This window comes from Typopeltis vanoorti, chromosome 21, assembly GCF_054136105.1.
Source record: "Typopeltis vanoorti isolate ZY-2024b chromosome 21, IOZ_Tvanoo_1.0, whole genome shotgun sequence".
NCBI classification, from domain to species: Eukaryota; Metazoa; Arthropoda; class Arachnida; order Uropygi; family Thelyphonidae; genus Typopeltis; species Typopeltis vanoorti.
The window spans coordinates 63,381,973-63,400,469 of NC_143569.1; the positions used below are offsets into that span (position 1 = coordinate 63,381,973).

At 35.8% G+C, this 18,497-nt stretch overlaps 1 protein-coding gene across 1 annotated transcript in view; it reads left to right on the forward strand.

Moving 5' to 3' along the window:
- Positions 1-18,497, forward strand: part of Cul3 (cullin 3) — a 480,205-nt gene that overhangs the window by 355,267 nt on the left and 106,441 nt on the right. The gene's annotated exons all lie outside the window — the stretch shown is intronic.

Here is an 18,497-nt window from a genome sequence, read left to right on the forward strand (position 1 = left end):
CGCTCACACCAGCTATTCATTCACCACATCAAAAGATAAGCCACTCCAATAACATCTCTGCAAGAAAAAAATGTAGGTAACGTAACTTCTGTTGATAAACCATCCAAATATCAACAACAAAGAGGGCATGAAAATTCCAAGGATCTGGATGGCACACATTCAACCTACCTAATATATAAGATCCAGCATAAGTCAGGACTCTAGCCAATCTTTAACTAGTGTTAGAAACCATTCCATATCAACTGGCTGGAATGCACAGGTATAATCATGATGTTAATCTATGTATATAGATAGATACTTGTTGTTGTTGCGCCCAATGTATTTCTACAACCAACAGATAACACTAATAATAGGACTCTAGCATTGATGTATAATTTTTTTTTTTTTTTTTTTCCCCACCCGAGGTCAGGCCAACAATTGTTGTAGCGGTTGGTCAGTATCTTTAACAAACTAGTTTGATTGTAGTGTAGCTTGTTTTCTGTGTATAGTTGTATGCTCCAGAAGATGACCTTGGCATAAAGGTCGAAACGTCGAATGTAGATTTTAGTTATATTAAACTAAAGTTTTTATTCAAACATGGTAGTTGTCTTCATAATTTTCAAAAATGCAAAAAAATGTGGCTTTCGTCCTTTTCGTTACTACATTCATTCTTAACTTCCAGGGATATCCTCTCTTCACCATCTATAAAATGAAAAATTATCTGCTAGTTATATAACCCTTTCAGAAGATTTGTAGGTCTCTATAATATCACCCGTCTTTTTCTGTTTACTATCTCTACAATCCACTCATTCTTAATCTATGTAACTTACATTTCGCAATTCTGATGGCATTTTTAATGCCTTCCTTTGCATCCTCTCCACTGTATCTATATCACCTCAAAAACCAGGAGTCCAGATTTTCACAGTACAGTGGTATCTCGCTAATCCGAACTATGGTGTGAAAGAAAAAGAGTTTTATTTATTACGTATTATTATTTTGTGTACTATTATTTTTATTTAATAATTATTAAATATTATTACTACAGTACAGTACTTTTGTTTCATATTGTCGATTGTACGGTTATACTGGAGGCTTATTTTTATGTATTGTGTGCTCACGTTTGCTTTTTTATACTGTACAGTACGTACTGTATTGTCGGCATGAATCACAAATATACACAAAAAGAGGAAATTCAAAACGTGCATAATTTGGTTAAAAATATAAATCCAGATGTTGAAATTTCACAAACAGATGTTGCGGAATGGATTATAGGTAGAACCGAAAGTGAATTCGAATCAAATCAGATGCTGAAATTATAAATATGACGCTACAGAATGAATTACAAGATGATGATGACAATGAAGAACTCGAAGAAGAAAAAGTAAAACATGAAGAGGCAGTTGACAGTTTTAATATGTGTATAGAATGTGTTAAGAAGAATGATACGCCATTCCACAAAATTTTTATTGCTGATGCAGCTCCGAGAAGAAGCATTCGAAAAAAGTTTAACTTCCAAGAAGCAAAAGAAAATTAGTGACTTTTTTACAGAGAAATAAAAAAACTTTTTTTTGTGTTGTGTACAAGAAAGGGATTTTTTTTTACACAAATTAAGTTAAGTACTGAACTATGCAATTTTATTAAATTAGAATCCTCAATACAGTACAGGTACGTGCAAATTAAATTTTGTACTAAAATAAACTGGTGTACTGTATTATTATTTTTTTTTTTTTGTTTTACATTACAGTACAGTAGCTTTTTTCTATCAGTTATTGCATTTATTTACAGAATTAAATTGATGCACCATTAAAATCTGATTATTTTGTCTTAAACACTAGTTATTGTTGTCTCTTGGGAGAAAATTCGATAATCCGAATGCGCACGGTTTTTATTAGTTCGGATTAGCGAGATAGCGCTGTACTTCCAGGTGAAGTTGTATCAAGACCTTATAAAGTGGAAATCTTTCTTATCTTTAGAAGTCAGTGCTCTTTTCAGCATTACTGTTATTCTCTGGGTTGTATTTGCAGTCTTTGCTATAATGACCCTTAAACTTTGGCTTCTTATCTCTCAAAAGCCCATAATCCTTACATGCTATCTCATGCTTCAACTCTAACTAGCATGATGGTTAGAGATGTGACTGATAGGCAGGGTAAGTGTTCCATGTATCTTCAGTTGAATCCCTCCCCATGTCATTAATGTGGTACAGACTGAATAACATTGGACAAAGAACTCTGGGATACTTCACTGGTCTTAAATCTTGCAGACTCACCCATCCCCAATACCACTTTTTGATATGTCAGTCAACCATCCTCTTATCCAAGTTTATAATCCAATCCCATATTCCAGCTTATTACAGTCTTCCACCCTATATCCTGTGAAAAGCCTTAGCAAAGTCCAGAAGTTAACTCCAGAAAGTTCTAGAATAAAATCTGGAAAATGAAAACACATATACCTACTACTCACCTGCTTTCTTTCTCCGAATACAGTGAATGTACAATTGCTGGTCTAAAAGCATTAGCAAATACTCTTGTGTCCCGACCTGACTGTAAAAAGCAAAACAGAAAAATGTGAGATTTTCTCTTCAAAAACTGAAAGCTACTTTGTTTCCATGTCAGTCAATTACTGTTGAACCGGCGTATGTTATAACATGGTCAGACATATAATCTTTCATGGATCATTTGTTTCTTGGAAAAGGTCAGTTATTATTGCTTTTTCAAAGCTAGGCAAGGAACCAAAAACTACAAGTTACTGGCCAGTAGCTTTCACTAGCTATCTCTACAAGAGATTTTGAGGCAAAAGATGAAAAGATTAAATTTTATCGTTTTTGAAGAGAAATGTTTTCTACAAGACTCTGATTGCTGGAAACATCCATTACAGATAGGAAAGTGAGTCATACCACCATTCAGCTCTCTGTAGGCTACCCAAATATTCCACACCTTCTATTGTCTATCAGCGACTTTCTTTTGAGCTCATAGAATTGAATATCCTGATTTTGTGCATGTTTATTTACACTGACCCAAAATCAGAGGCTCTAATGTGATCATCTGCTGTCTTCCCAGACAGCATAATATCTGCTCATATCCTACTAGAATGTAGCAACATCACTGTTGAGCTGTATGCAATACAGCTTGCTTTAAAATATGTAAGACTTCATTGCTACCAAAGATGCATAATATATTCAGATTTGCAAAGTTCTCTACAGGCAATATAAGATGTCTAGAGCAGAAACATCAAATGCTTTCCTCAAATCCAAAATGTCCTCTTACAGTTATGGAAGCTACACTTAGATGTATGTATGTATCTGCTGGATTTCAAGCCATATTTGGATTAAGAGAAATTAGGAATTAATTGCAGATACTGCATCTAGGTCAGTTCGTTCCTGAAGCATCCACCACCTGCCTGTTCCATACACTGATTACCGTAGTCATTATAGAATAGAGAAACCAATAATAAGCATAGTTTCTGGGAAATTCCCATGCTACTCCTCTTAAACACCATCATCATCATCATCAAATTCCTGCCATGTACCCTCAAGGGGTGTACAGGATATGACAGTACTACATGAAAAAATTACATCATTACTAACTTCCTATCTACAATTTTCCTCCAAATCAGTCTGTTACTTGTCAAGACTCCAACATTATCAGATCTTATATTTCTATCGTCTAAGGCACTTTGTACCGTATCAATCCACCTATATCTTGGTCTTCCTCTGGGTCGTTTTCCTGTAAACCTGGCAGAGAACACTTGTTTTGCTAATCTTTCCTCTCCCATTCTATTTAAGTGACCATACCATCTGAGATTAGCTCTGCTAAAGCATTCCTGGATGCTGACAATGTCAAGTTCTTTCCTAATATCCTCATTTTTAATATGATATTGCCATTGATGCCATCTGTTCACGCCTCTAATCTTTCTCAGGACTCTCATATCTGCGGTCTCTAGTCTTTGGTCAAGTGTTTTACTTCTGACCCAGCTCTCAGATCCATAAGTTAAAATTGGTTTGAACACAGTTTTGTATACAGCTAATTTAGTGTTCCGACTAATTTCTTTCTTATTCCATATGAATTTATTCAATTGACTTCCCACGATACCAGCTTTGCTGATTCTGTTGTCTATTTCTATATTTAGTTTACCATCTTCAGTAAAAATTGTGCCCAAGTAGCTAAAATGTTTTACTTGTTCCACAGGTTCTCCATTCACAACACAGTTGACATTTTCAATGATTCTGCCTATTTTCATTGTCTTTGTCTTTTTATTGCTAACCTTCATACCATATCTATTACAACAGCTATTCAATTTAGTCAGAGAATCTTGCAGACTTGTAGCGGATTTATTTAGAAGTATAACATCATCCGCATAAAGCAAAGAGCTGACATTAACATCTCCAATTTTGATATCAGGTTTAATACCACATTCCTTCATAATGTGATCCATATAGATAATGAATAACAGAGGGGATAATGTACATCCTTGTCTCACACCAGATTTAACATTAAACCATCTTCCTGTACTTCCTTCAATTCTAACTGCTGACTCACAACTCAAATACAGACTAAGTATTGCTTGATATAATGCCCCATTGACACCATATAACTGCAGCGTATTGAATAGCTTCTCTCTTGGCACCTTGTCATATGCCTTTTCCAAATCAACAAAACTTAAATACAGATCTTTGTTATATTCCCATGCTTTCTCGACTATTTGTCGTAAAGTGAAGATCTGATCCTGACAGCCTCTATTTGGCCTGAATCCAGCTTGTTCTTCACCAAGCTTTTCTTCCACAATTCTTCTCAACCGTTTCTCAAGTATACTTGCATAGATCTTGCCAGGAACACTCAGTAGGGAAATACCTCTGTAATTCTCACATTCAGTTTTATTTCCCTTTTTATATATGGGTACTATGAGAGCTCTACTCCAATCATAAGGAATTCGTCCCTCTGTCCAGGCTTTCTGAACTATGCAGTGCAGCCACTGTAAGACTCTTATACCACCATACTTCAGCATTTCTGGTCGAATATCATCTACTCCTCCTGCCTTTCCACATTTCAAGCCTTTGATGGCTTTTTCTACTTCAAGTATGGATATGTATTCCTGACTGCATGCCTGGTCAGTGTTTTTTATCACTGTGCTGTCATCACTGCTTGTTTCATTTAGCAGTTTTTCAAAGTAATTACTCCATACTTCAAGGATATCTTTTTCTCCTGTTTTCATTTCACCTTTATCATCTCTAATTCCTTTTACAGCACTCTTTCCTCCATTCCTAAGCTTCTTCAACAACCTCCAGAATATTTTGCCACCTTCTTGATATTTATTTTCTATATTCTTGCCAAAGTCCTCCCATGACTTTTGTTTAGCTAGTTTTACACACTGTTTAGCTTTCTTGCACTTGTCTCTGTATTCTGTAAGAGTAAAAGCTGACTTATTTGCCAGGAACTTTTGATATGCTTTCTTCTTTTCCTTCACTGCCTCTTTAACTTCCTGTGTCCACCAGGGAGTTCTGATTTTTTTATCTTTGCACACAACCTCACCACATGCCTCTCTGGCAGAATCAATCAATGTTTCCTTCAGAGTTTGCCACTGAATCTCCAAGGTTTGATTCCTGTTCTCAAACTCTTTCATTTTCTTTTCAATAATATTTCTGTATTTTAGTCTACAGTTTACATCTGAGAGCTGCTCAACTTTTATTCGCTTTAAAACTTTCTTACATGTTATTCTTTTCAATATGAAATTCAATTTTATCCTGCTCAAGACTAAATAGTGATCACTTCCAATTTCAAATCCTCTGTACACTCTGGTGTCCTGCACCAGGGAGAAAACATCACTATCAACAATAACATAGTCAATGAGACTTTTCTTATTCCTAGCCTCTTCTCTCCATGTGAATTTGTGCACATTTTTATGTTGGAACATGGTGTTAGTAATAACCAGTCCATGTCCTGAGCAGAAATCCAACAGATATTTGCCATTATTATTAGTTTTGCTCTTTTCTCCAAATTTTCCCAAAATATTTTTGTATGTCTCACAATCATTTCCTACTCTACTATTTAGATCCCCAACAAGGACCAACTTTTCCTTTTTCATTGTGTCAGTTGCTTTTTCTAAAGCCTCAAAAAATTCCTCCACTTCTACCTTAGTAGAGCCTTCTGTGGGACCATAGGCACAAATAAGTCTCATTGTCCAGTTCCCCATTCGGATATTTGCCCACATTACTCTACTTGAGACTGACTGCCATTCAAGAAGATTAGCCTCGTATTTTGTGTTGAATACTATGGCTACTCCTTCTTTTCCTTGATTGTTATTGCCTGAATATAACATTTTGTATTTATTGCTCAGAAAGATCTCACCAGTTTTGGTCTTTTTTGTTTCAGTCACCCCTATTATGTCGATCTGGTACTTATCTAATTCCTCAGCTAACTCCATTTCTTTGCCATTCAGGCTTCTTACGTTGATAGTACCGATCTTTAACTCTGGTGATGTTGAGTTGGGGTTTGTTTTCAGATTTGTTCCAGTAGCTGACTTTTCGCTGTTCGCCCTGGTTCCCTGGCAAAAACAACGGGGGCCTTGTTTAACCGGGCGACGCCCCAGCCGGCATGAAATTTTGTCATGTTGTACCATCATTTTTTATTTTGGTTTAACCAATAAGAATACAATTTGGTCGGCTAAATCCCAAATTGCCAGCCCATCCTCGTTCGTTCAGTATCAAAGTAGATACCCAACAGGGTGCACCACGAGAAGGTGAGGATTGGACATTAGGTCAGAAGCCCTGGTCGGTTCTCCGCATTCCTTTAAAGGCTATGTGGAGGTCTCCTCTCAGTTATACAGCTTTGACCCTTAAGCACCCTCTTAAACACTATTAATATTATTAACGGCTATTTTAGCCTGTTTTTGTTTAGGAGTGTCCCTTATATTTAATACATTGGCTAACATAACTCAAAAAGGGGTATATATATATTTTAGGGCATTATGGGCGAGTATAGAAGGCAATTATGGCAGAATAAAAAATGTGGAAAAATTTTGTACATACCTTGTTTTTGGTTTAAAGATGCCCTCTAAATCCAAGCTCTTGCTGAAAGGTTGTATGTAAACGGGGGGGGGAAGAACATGGGGATGTGCTTGAGACACGGGAAATAAGTTTGGAAACCCGGGTTACTATTAATAATATATATATATATATATATTATTTTGTTGTGGGGGGAACGAAGGGGAAGGGTATCCTTATGTGGAAACTGGGGCAAGGGTTTACGGGGTGTGGACCGTTTCGGTCATCGTCGGAACTTTGTGGGAATGACTGTAGGGCTATGTCAAGGCTGCAAGTTGTATCTGCCAAATTTGGGCATTTGTTGTCGCTAAATGGCCGGAGGCGTGGCTTAGCGGCTTCCAAAACTTACAAATTAATCCACGCCTCCGGCCATTTAGCGACAACAAATGCCCAAATTTGGCAGATACAACTTGCAGCCTTGACATTGCCCTACAGTCATTCCCACAAAGTTCTGATGATGGTCAGACGATGACCGAAACGGTCCACACCCCGTAAACCCTTGCCCCAGTTTCCACATAAGGATACCCTTCCCCTTCGTTCACCCCCCTCTCCCTCTCCCCACAACAAAATAATATATATTTATATATATATTATTAATAGTAACCCGAGTTTCCAAACTTATTTCCCGTGTCTCAAGCACATCCCCATGTTCTCTTCTTCCCCCCCCCCCCCCGTTTACATACAACCTTTCAGCAAGAGCTTGGATTTAGAAGGCATCGTTAAACCAAAAACAAGGTATGTACAAAATTTTTCCACATTTTTTATTCTGCCATAATTGCCTTCTATACTCGCCCATAATGCCCTAAAATATATCTATACCCCTTTTTGAGTTATGTTAGCCAATGTATTAAATATAAGGGACACTCCTAAACAAAAACAGGCTAAAATAGCCATTAATAATACCAATAATAAGCTCCATCTGATTAAGTCTGAAATCACATTGTGCCAGTTAAATCTATACAGGGACCATAAAGAGGAAGTTATTTTTATTTGGCTCTGCATAGGTCATCTTACACGATCTCCTTCTTATTGAGGAGTGGTGACATTCCTATGTATGAATTGTGTGACACCAGACTAACCATCATTCATATTTTAATCAATTCTCTCATTTCGTTAACAAGTGGAGTCACTGTTTTAGTCACATTCATAATCTGTCTGAGCTTTATACACATAGGCAGATTTTATCCGATTCATCAAGTATTATTTCAGTTTTTAAATTTTTACAGAGCACATTAACCTTTATTACCACATATAAAGTATTATTATTATTATGGGCAACTCCAAGGAGTCCTTAGACTCATCGAGGGAGGCCCTAACATCATATCAAGAACAACTATTCGACATTCACACAGTATCTATCATACCTCGCCTTGAACTCATTCACAGTCATGGCACCCACAACAGACTCTGGCAGCTTATTCCACTCATTCACCACTCTCCAAGTAAAAAACCTAGCTCTAACACCCTTGCCAACCATGCTCTTGCCCAGTTTCCATGGATGGCCCTAGTCCTCCCACCACCAGTCCAGTTCTCAAAAATATCCTCTGAATTAATCTTATAGAAACTCTTCAGTAATTTGAATGTCTCAATCATATCACCCCTTTTCCACCTATCAACCAATTTCTGCAACCCACAAATCTTCAACCTGTTCTCATAAGGTTCGTTCCGTAGACCTGCTATCAACTTGGTCACTCTCCTCTGGATCCTCTCCACCTCCTCCCCATCAAGAAGAAACCCTGGTGCCCAAATCTGGGCACAGTAGTCAAGATGGGGTCTTATCAAGGCTTGATACAGAGGAACAATAACGTGCTTGTCTCTGCTCATCAAAGTATTCTTCAGTAACCAAGTGATTTGATGAGCTGATTTAGCCACTTTTGCGATGTGTGCCCCCCCCCCCCAAAAAAAAAAAAAAAAAACTTCAACTTCCTATCCCCACCAACACTCCCAAATCCCTGGCCTTGTCAATCTCCTGGAGTATTCCACCAATGTGGTATGCTACTGCTAATCTTTTCATCCCAAAATGCATAACCTTACATTTTGCCACATTAAATTGACATCCATTCTCCTTAGCCCAGTCCTCCAAACTATCCAAATCATCTTGCAAAATTTTGACATCATGTGCATTTGCTATTGCTCTACCCAACTTTGCATCATCAGCAAACAAATGAACAGTTCCTCTCAGATCCTTTCTTATATCGTTAATGAACAAATTAAATAGTAGTGGTCCAAGAACAGAACCCTGCAGCACATCACTAGTCAGGCCGTCTTTTGGACTCTACCACTGAATAAACTACTCTCTGATATCTCTCCATCAACCATCCTCCTATCCATCTCACCAACCCTATATCCATCCCCATATGCTGCAGTTTACTGATTAGAATTCCATGTTATATCTATTGGATTTATCAATTCATCTTACTGTACATAAGCATTTAACAGTTGGTCTTTTTTTACTTATGTTTTTATGATTTTTTTTTTTTACATTTGTTTGTATATACTGATTTTAAGCCTGTTTATAATTACCTCATTATTCTCTTTGTGCCAAATGCACATAAGGTCAAGATCTGTTTTTTCCAGATACCTGCTATTGCTATTGCTCTCGTCTGAGCCACTGGTTCAGCTTCTCTCCACAACCAGCATTTTTGTCATCTCTGCCAAGTTAATTCATGCCTTTACATTTTCTTTCTGGGATTCATGTTAAAGCTACTCCAGGAATATCTCTGTTGTCCATTCTCAGTATCTCGGTTTTTTATTTTATCAGTGATGCTTTTTTGCTCAGTCAACTTATATAAGTTATCATTTGTTATTCATTGGGGCCAATATATTTTCAATATTTTATGTAGACATTTTGTTTGAAAAGTGTTTAATTTACCTTCCTGTTTTTTGGTCATCTTCCATGTCTCTGATCCACATAATAATATGGCCTTAACATTGCTGTTGATGGTTTTATTATGATATTTTGAAGATTTTCATATATTTAATTTTCTGAGAGCAGTATTAGCTTTTGTCAGTCTTTGTATTATATCCCTATCAGTTCTACCTCAATATCTATATTTGTTCCCAAGTATGTAAATTCTTAACGTCTTGTATAGCATGCTGTTTAGTTTAAGAACTTCAGATTTCATCCTCCCTAATATCTCTAGTTATAGGTAGTGCTTTTGCACTACTATACTCACTGAACAACACTTTCTCCAAATATCTAACTCCAAAGCTATTTAAGTATAGTCTGTCAGGCATATATAAGTTTTTTCGTCCATTAAATTCACTTCATACATCAATAAACTATACACCATTCTTCATACACATCTTCTCATTGGTGATCAAGGTTCTTCTTCTCAGTTCTGTCCTATCATACCAAGGCAGCAGACTCACAATCTTTATTTTCTTACAGTTTATTTTTGCTTCTTCTAATAACTCTTTCATATCTTCTCTCATTGCATATTTCTCACCTTTCAAACCATTTGTTCCTGCCATGACAATTAACTTGTTTGCTTCTTTCTTCTGTATACTTACAGCTTCACTAACATCCTTTATTTTCACACTTGGAAAACAGCTTTCATCACTTTTTCATTAAGTATACCTTTTATGCTTTTTCCATTCATTCTTTTTTCATTCTCCTTCCTTCTGTACCACACGGCAATCGTTTCTCCAGTTGTTCGCTCATGTTTTGTCCTGTGAAGGAGTCTGTGCAAGCATGCAATTTCTTTCCACGCTAGCATCTCATCATCCACATTATTACTTTCAGTCACTTCAACCATCTGATATATGTATCGAATGCTTTCTTTAATGATTTAAAAATTCCACTACTTCTTCCCTACCAGTACCTGCCATTAGATGAGTGTTTTTAAAACTTTTTTGAATGCAATTCACAATGTTAAATACATTTTATATTGTGACCCAGTATATATGTATATATACTAAACTGAAACAAAAGTTACATGAAACAATACCTGCCCTTACTAAATCAAAAATGTAAAACATAAAAGAGTAACAAAAATAATCCATTTTGAAGGTTGATTAAAATGATAAATTGTTGTGAACTAAAAATATGTTACACTTGATAATGTCCTTTTCAAAAAACACACTCATAATTCATAACTGACATCAGCCTGGCAGATAAATAGAATTTGTTTTTAAATACTTAGAAGACATATCATAGAAGTTCCTAGCAAAGGCAAACATCAAGGTTTTGGCACATTAGTGACTGTAAACATTATTTCTACATTAGAATCGTTGGCATAAATGAGACATTGTCCAGTTTCCCATGTTGAAATTTGTTATCTTCTATTTCAAATTGGCTTCTGCTCAAGAACTCCATTTTCCTGATTTCCTTATTTCTTGAATAATAGATGTGACATTTGTATAAAATCAATCAGTGTTTTATAGCTATAAAATCTGTAAATCCACTCTGATATTCTGTTTCATTAAAAAATGCTGGTCATTTCACACGAATTGACTTTATGACCTGCTAGTGTGTCATAACTCAGTTTGAAAAATACTACATTAGAACTTTTGGCTCAAATGAGACATTGTCCAGTTTCCCATGTTGAAATTTGTTATCTTCTATTTGAAATTGACTTCTGCTCAAGAACTCCATTTTCCTGATTTCCTTATTTCTTGAATAAATCATCTTGTATTTATAATTTAGAAGTATCTTGCCTGTTTTGGTTTCTTCCTCTGTGTAATAACATCATTTTTGTCAGCATGGCTTTTCTGTAATTCCTCTGTTAAGTGCACCTGTTTTCCACTGAACTATGCTGATCTTCAGTTTGAAAAGTCTGAAATTGTTCCAGTAATTAACTTTCAGAAAACTATTCACTGTGGTTGCCTGTGCCATGTTTAATCAAGTGACAGCCCAGCCAGCATGATATTTCATTATGCTGTACAATTTTGTATTGTATGCTGCTTTAGAAAATAAAATATTGTTTTATTTTCTGTTGAATTCCTGACTTGTATGCATTCTTTCAGCATGAAAAATATATCAGCATCATTGTTCAAGGGGCCCTCACTTCAAAAGAGCAAGCATACTATATATCTATTATCTTCACATCTTTTGCTAATCTGTCACCTTGAAGTCTTGAAAAGAAATATTGCAAATCTGAAGTGCATTAATTGCTGTTTTACTGACTTGAGAGTAATTAGTTTTTATGTGAAACATTAAATATATTTCCAGACCCCCCTCATTCATATATATATATTCATTTTTAATATAAACTGACTATAAACCCGAGAATTATAACAAATTGAGATTTATTTGCAAACGCAACATGTTTCGTCGAGATTGACTTCATCAGGCGTTAAGAACATAGAAAGATATTAAAAGACACTGAAACAAACATTGAGACACTCTAAAGCTATACAATTATAAAGTTATGATATTCGACTGTAAATTACAGTTATTATGAACTTGTGCTATAGTCCATGTTAAAGTTCTATTGTTTTACACTTGTGCGTGTGTGGAACTACGCGATCTCCAGTATCTGATAGTAGAGCTGAAAGAGTCAGGCAAATTATAGCTGAGATTATTGTTCATATGAAGAGGGTCCAAGGTGATTTCTTTTGACTCTACAATGCGGCGTTCTACCTCATCATGGCAAATGTGTAGGTTTGAAGTTGTTGTCCAATTTACTTCATGTTGGCAGCTTTCGTTGTTCGTGTTTATTGAAAACAGGACATGGCCTGATAGGGCAGTAGCTCTGGTTCTCTTGTAAGTAATGTCTCTCTGGTGTTCCTCGAGACGTAGGAGGATAGATTTCTCCGTTTGGCCATAGTAAGGTTTTCCGCACTCACACGTGACCTTGTATACACCTGGAAATTGTAGAAGGTCGTGAGGTTGTTTATAGTTTCTGAAACTTGATCTTATTTTTGGAAGAGTCGAGAAGCACGTTTATATGTTGAATTTCTTTAAGATTCTACTCAGTTTTTTGGATAGTGTGCTGATATATGGCAAAGAGATATAACCTTTGGAGCCGTTCTGTGTCTCTACGTTGCTACGTTGACGGTGGGATAATTGTTTGTTGATACTTTTTAAAGAGTCGCCATTGCTTTTAAAGGTCCATTTAAGATGTTGTAGTTCTTTTTTTAGTTCTTCTTCATCTGACAGTACAGATCTTGCATGATTCGCAAGAGTTGATATAATACCCAACTTTTGCGCTGAATGGTGATGTGAGGACGCATGCAAATATCTGTCCGTGTGTGTTGGCTTTCTAAATATAGAGACTTTTATTGATTCAGGCGTCTTGGTGAGTTTAACATCAAGGAAACAGAGCGAACTATTTTCTTCAATCTCCATGGTCAATTTTATATCCTGATGGAGGTTGTTTAAATGATTGAGAAACCTGTGAAGATTCTCAATGCCATGCTCCCATATGAGGAATATATCGTCCACATATCTAAGCCAAATTCTTGGTTTTAAACTAAAAGAGGAGATTGCCTTTCGTTCAAAATCCTCGAAAAAATTCAGTTTTTGTTCAAAATCCTCCTACGTCTCGAGGAACACCAGAGAGACATTGCTTACAAGAGAACCAGAGCTACTGCCCTATCAGGCCATGTCCTGTTTTCAATAAACACGAACAATGAAAGCCGCCAACATGAAGTAAATTGGACAACAACTTCAAACCTACACATTTGCCATGATGAGGTAGAACGCCGCATTGTAGAGTCAAAAGAAATCACCTTGGACCCTCTTCATATGAACAATAATCTCAGCTATAATTTGCCTGACTCTTTCAGCTCTACTATCAGATACTGGAGATCACGTAGTTCCACACACGCACAAGTTCATAATAACTGTAATTTACAGTCGAATATCATAACTTTATAATTGTATAGCTTTAGAGTGTCTCAATGTTTGTTTCAGTGTCTTTTAATATCTTTCTATGTTCTTAACGCCTGATGAAGTCAATCTCGACGAAACATGTTGCATTTGCAAATAAATCTCAATTTGTTATAATTCTCGGGTTTATAGTCAGTTTATATTAAAAATGAACACATCCCAACCCCGAGTTAATAATAGTATTCATATATATATATACACGGTTACAGCGAATTCACGTTTATAACGAATAATTTTGAAGGTATATTTGAATTACATTTGATTTAATGCATGTATTTCATGTTTATTACGAATTCGTTTCACGGGAATAACGAACAAATAATACACGTTAGTCATTCCTTTACTGACATTTCGTACGTATGCATTTTCAGGTTGTGGAAAAATGTCAGGAGTCAAACGGAAAATTTTATCGGTTTCCAATAAAGTAGAAATTATACAGGAGGTGGAAAGTGGCCAATGAAATCTGGCAGTAGCAAAGAAGTATGGTTTGTCCCCATCTACAATATCAACAATTTGGAAGAATCGCGAGTTGACTCTGAAAGCTTTTGAAAACAATTTATCGAAGTGTAATAAAAGTGACATTGATGAGGCACTTCTTTCATGGTTTAAAGTGCAAAGAACCGCTGGTTTACCTATTAGCGGACCAATTTTGAAAGTTCAAGCCGAAAAATTTGCTGTTCAACTTGGTTATAGCGATTTTAAATGCAACAATGGATGGATTGATCGCTTTAAGAACAGAAACAATATTGTCTACGCAAAAGAAAGTGGCGAGGCGTTGTCCATTGACAAAAACATTGTTTCTGACTGGATCAAGAATGTATGGCTGAACATCAAACGAAGGTATGGATACAACAACATTTATAATGCAGACGAAGCAGGGTTTTTTATAATTTAATGCCCGATAAAACTTTTCAATTTAAAAACGAAAAGTGCATTGGCAGAAAACTTATCAAAAATAGACTCACAGTTTTAGTTTGTGTGAACATGACCGGTAGCAACAAAAGAAAGCTTCTTGTAATTGGAAAATTGGCAAAGCCTAGATGCTTTAAAAACATAAAGAAACTTCCTGTTGATTATACAGTGAATAAGAAGGCCTGGATGACATCTTCAATTTTCGAAAATGAAATTCGCAAGTGGGATAAAAATCTTCGCATTGAAAACTGGAAAATTTTGTTATTGATAGACAACTTCCCTGCCCATCCTGTAGTGGCTAATTTAACAAACATAAAACTTGTTTTTTTGCCACCGAATGTGACATCTGTCTTGCAACCACTTGATCAAGGCGTAATTAGATGTTTTAAATCCCATTTTCGTCATCTGTTAGTCTTGGAACTGATAGAACGCAGAGAAAAATCTGCGGAAAATGCTTATGCTTACGACTCGAAGATCAGTGTACTTCACACAATACGTTTAATGAGTGATGCTTGGAATTTGGTGTTATCGTCTACGATACAAAACTGTTTTAATAAAGCCAGTCTTGCGGAATACGAGTGCGAATCTGAAGAAGATGAAGAGGATAACTTACCGTTATCAGCATGGTTAAAAGCGCAAAACTTGAACAATTTTGAAACGTGCGCAGAGATTGATAATTTTATAGACATTGATAATGGTGTCGCAACTTCGGGTATACCGACAGACGCTGACATCTTAAAACAAATCTCTCATACACCAGAAGAAGATAATAGTAGTAGTGACTCCGAGGAAGAAAATAGCAATGATGAGAAAATCGTTACCTGATGTGAAGCAGAAAGTGCTTTACGTATTTTAACAAGATTTATGGAATCGGGATCTGTAAGTTCAGACGACACATTCAAGCATCTTAGTGGTATAAGAAACAATTTCAAACGTATGAAATATGCGTCTTGTGCTAAGCAAAGCATGCTTGATGATTTTTTATGTAAAAATGTGAAGTTTTAAAAATAAATTTTTGTTCTTTATATGTATGTATGCACATATGTATTTATGTGCATCTCAGCATAGGTATATTACCCAATATACCTATGCTGAGAAAAATCTGAAAACATTTTAAATTAGCTCAAATTATGACCTTCTTGATATAACGAATAACAGTTATTACGAACAAATATATGCGGCCCCGTGGAATTCGTTATAACCGAGTTCTACTGTATATGAGAGGATCTGGAAAGTTCTTATAAACATCTAGAACAAAATTGATATTAAAGCAACTGATATAACCATAAAAAAATATAAGAACATAACCTTCATAACTCTGCTACTAGTATATTCTTTCTTGTGGCTTTAATATCATTTTGTTCTAGGTGTTTATCAGAACTTTCCACCCCTCCCCCTCTTATTTTTAAAAGGTTTTAATTTCTTTAGTGATAACCTATGTAGTTGGTTTAATATGGATGTAGCAGGAATTCAGGATTTTCATCCAGCAAAACAGAGGCATCCATTAGATAACAGTGCTTTGGTCATAGTGGACAATGTGGATAGAATTAACCACTTTATCATAGTATTATGTTTTTATAATTCAAGCTGCTTGACAATGACAAGTCATTTGAGCTCGTGTTAAAGGAAAGAGGTGATAACTTCTGCTTAGTTACTATGTTGTGCTATGTGTAGGGATCCCAGATACATTGGAAAAAAATACGGAACACCTATTACTGAGGGTGAAAGTTTAGTATGCGCATCCATCACATATGATTTGCTTTCTCGGTTTCCAGTTTGAATTGCTTGATTGCAAATGGAGCCAAAACATTTACAATTAACGCTTGTGTTTTTATTTGCCAATACGTAAATTTTCTATCATATAACTTACGTATTATTTTAGATGTACAATCCATTGATCGAAAATTCTGGTTGTGAAAACACATGTGATATGTGAAAGTTGCTTCTTCTGCAGCAAGATTCTTTTCCACTTTCCCCATCTCTTTCTTGATAACGAAATCACTGACTTTTGCACTTGTACTAGCTCGAGATGCAGATTTATGTCTTTTTGTAGCAACGTGCTGGGTAATGTCGGACTTTCTGCCATGCTCGACGCTAAACAAGCCACCACAAGCAGTACATTCCACTTTATCTGTCTCGCCCAATTTAGTAGCTTTTTTTAAAAACGGAAATTGAGTTTTTAAAGCGTCTGTATAATCACACTTCCTTTTGGCATTCACGTTCAACAGGGCCACAGGAGAATTGAAAAACCATACATTTTAACAGCAGCTGCTGTTAAAATGTATGGTTTTTATTTTATTTCTTCCTCTATGTTTGATTTTAGAGCAAGCTTCTAAAATGGCGTGGGCCAAGCAGACTGTTCCGTGATATTTAAAGCTGAGCCAATATCACGGCACATGCCAAAATGTCAATGCACGTGCGCACTGTTCTAACGAACTTATCATTGTTGCAGTGTTGCCATCACTCACCTTGAGAAAATAACAATGCGTCTACAGTTCCCTGTAATGACGGAGAGCGATGTTTGTAATAGAATAGAAATTGTAACTCATCAATTTTGTTATTCAGTCTTGAACTCTAAAATACAGGACAAAAAGCTGTCCCGAAGAATTTTCTTGGGACAACAGGATGCATTAGCCAAAAACGGGACAATCCCATATTTTACAGGACATCTGGGATCCCTAATTATGTATTGTTGCATGGTATACACATTTGTATAAAATCTTTTTCTCTTTTCAAAGTTGTTTTAAATTAGAAATCCATATGAAAGGTTTAATTTGGAAAAAAACATAATTCACATGATTCATATGATTTTTGCTCTTATTCATGAAGGTTGTGTTCATGTTGCTTAAATCTTCAAACTGTAAAGTAAAATCAGAATTGCCTTTTCATGGTCTCAAGATAAACTCGGTATTATTTATAATATCCCATATAATAACATAAATATGTGAGTTTGATTCAGAGTTTCAGGTATTTTTATTTCTTCCTCTAACATACATTATAATACAGAATCTCTTAGATTTGGAAGGATCTAAGTAAACATAATACTAGAAATAAAAGAAATATATAGTTACTGAAACACATAGATGCAAGAAATTTTGATCCGAGTCTAACACACAATTGAGATTGGGTAGAACAATAAAACTGATTTTCAAAATGATACTAGCATTTTAAATCTCATATCACTATCTACTACAATCTCAAATTTGTGGTTCAGATTTAGTCAGGAATGCTTAGGCACCCTTCTCAATACAAGCATTCAAATTTGAAGTGACAACAATGAAGTAGATAGATCTTGGCTAGAAGATCCTGTGGTCAGCGTAGGCTCCATACTGTGCTAAACCAGTTTCTCAGACTGATTATGAGTGATATATAATTGATGTTATTGTAGTCTTTTCTTAACAGAACATCTCATCTGTCCAAAATAAAAGATGGCAACCATTGGGAACCTACTACATTCCAGGGAGGGAAAGAGGAAATTGTTTATCCTTGGTGGAAGATAACTAGGAAGAGAGTTTGTTGACAGTAAAAATGTAGGTACTAGATTGTGTTTCTTGAGAATCTTTGAGATTGGGCTGGAGATATTAGGACCATAAGGAATTGGAACTTTCCATACCAATTCTGGTTTGTTAGGAGCAAGGCTTGTAGGAGTCAGAAAGGTGCTGCATCTTCCATGGAAAGAATCTGTTCTTTTGCATAATATATTGGATGTTGTTCTAGTTTGAGATCATGAATGCT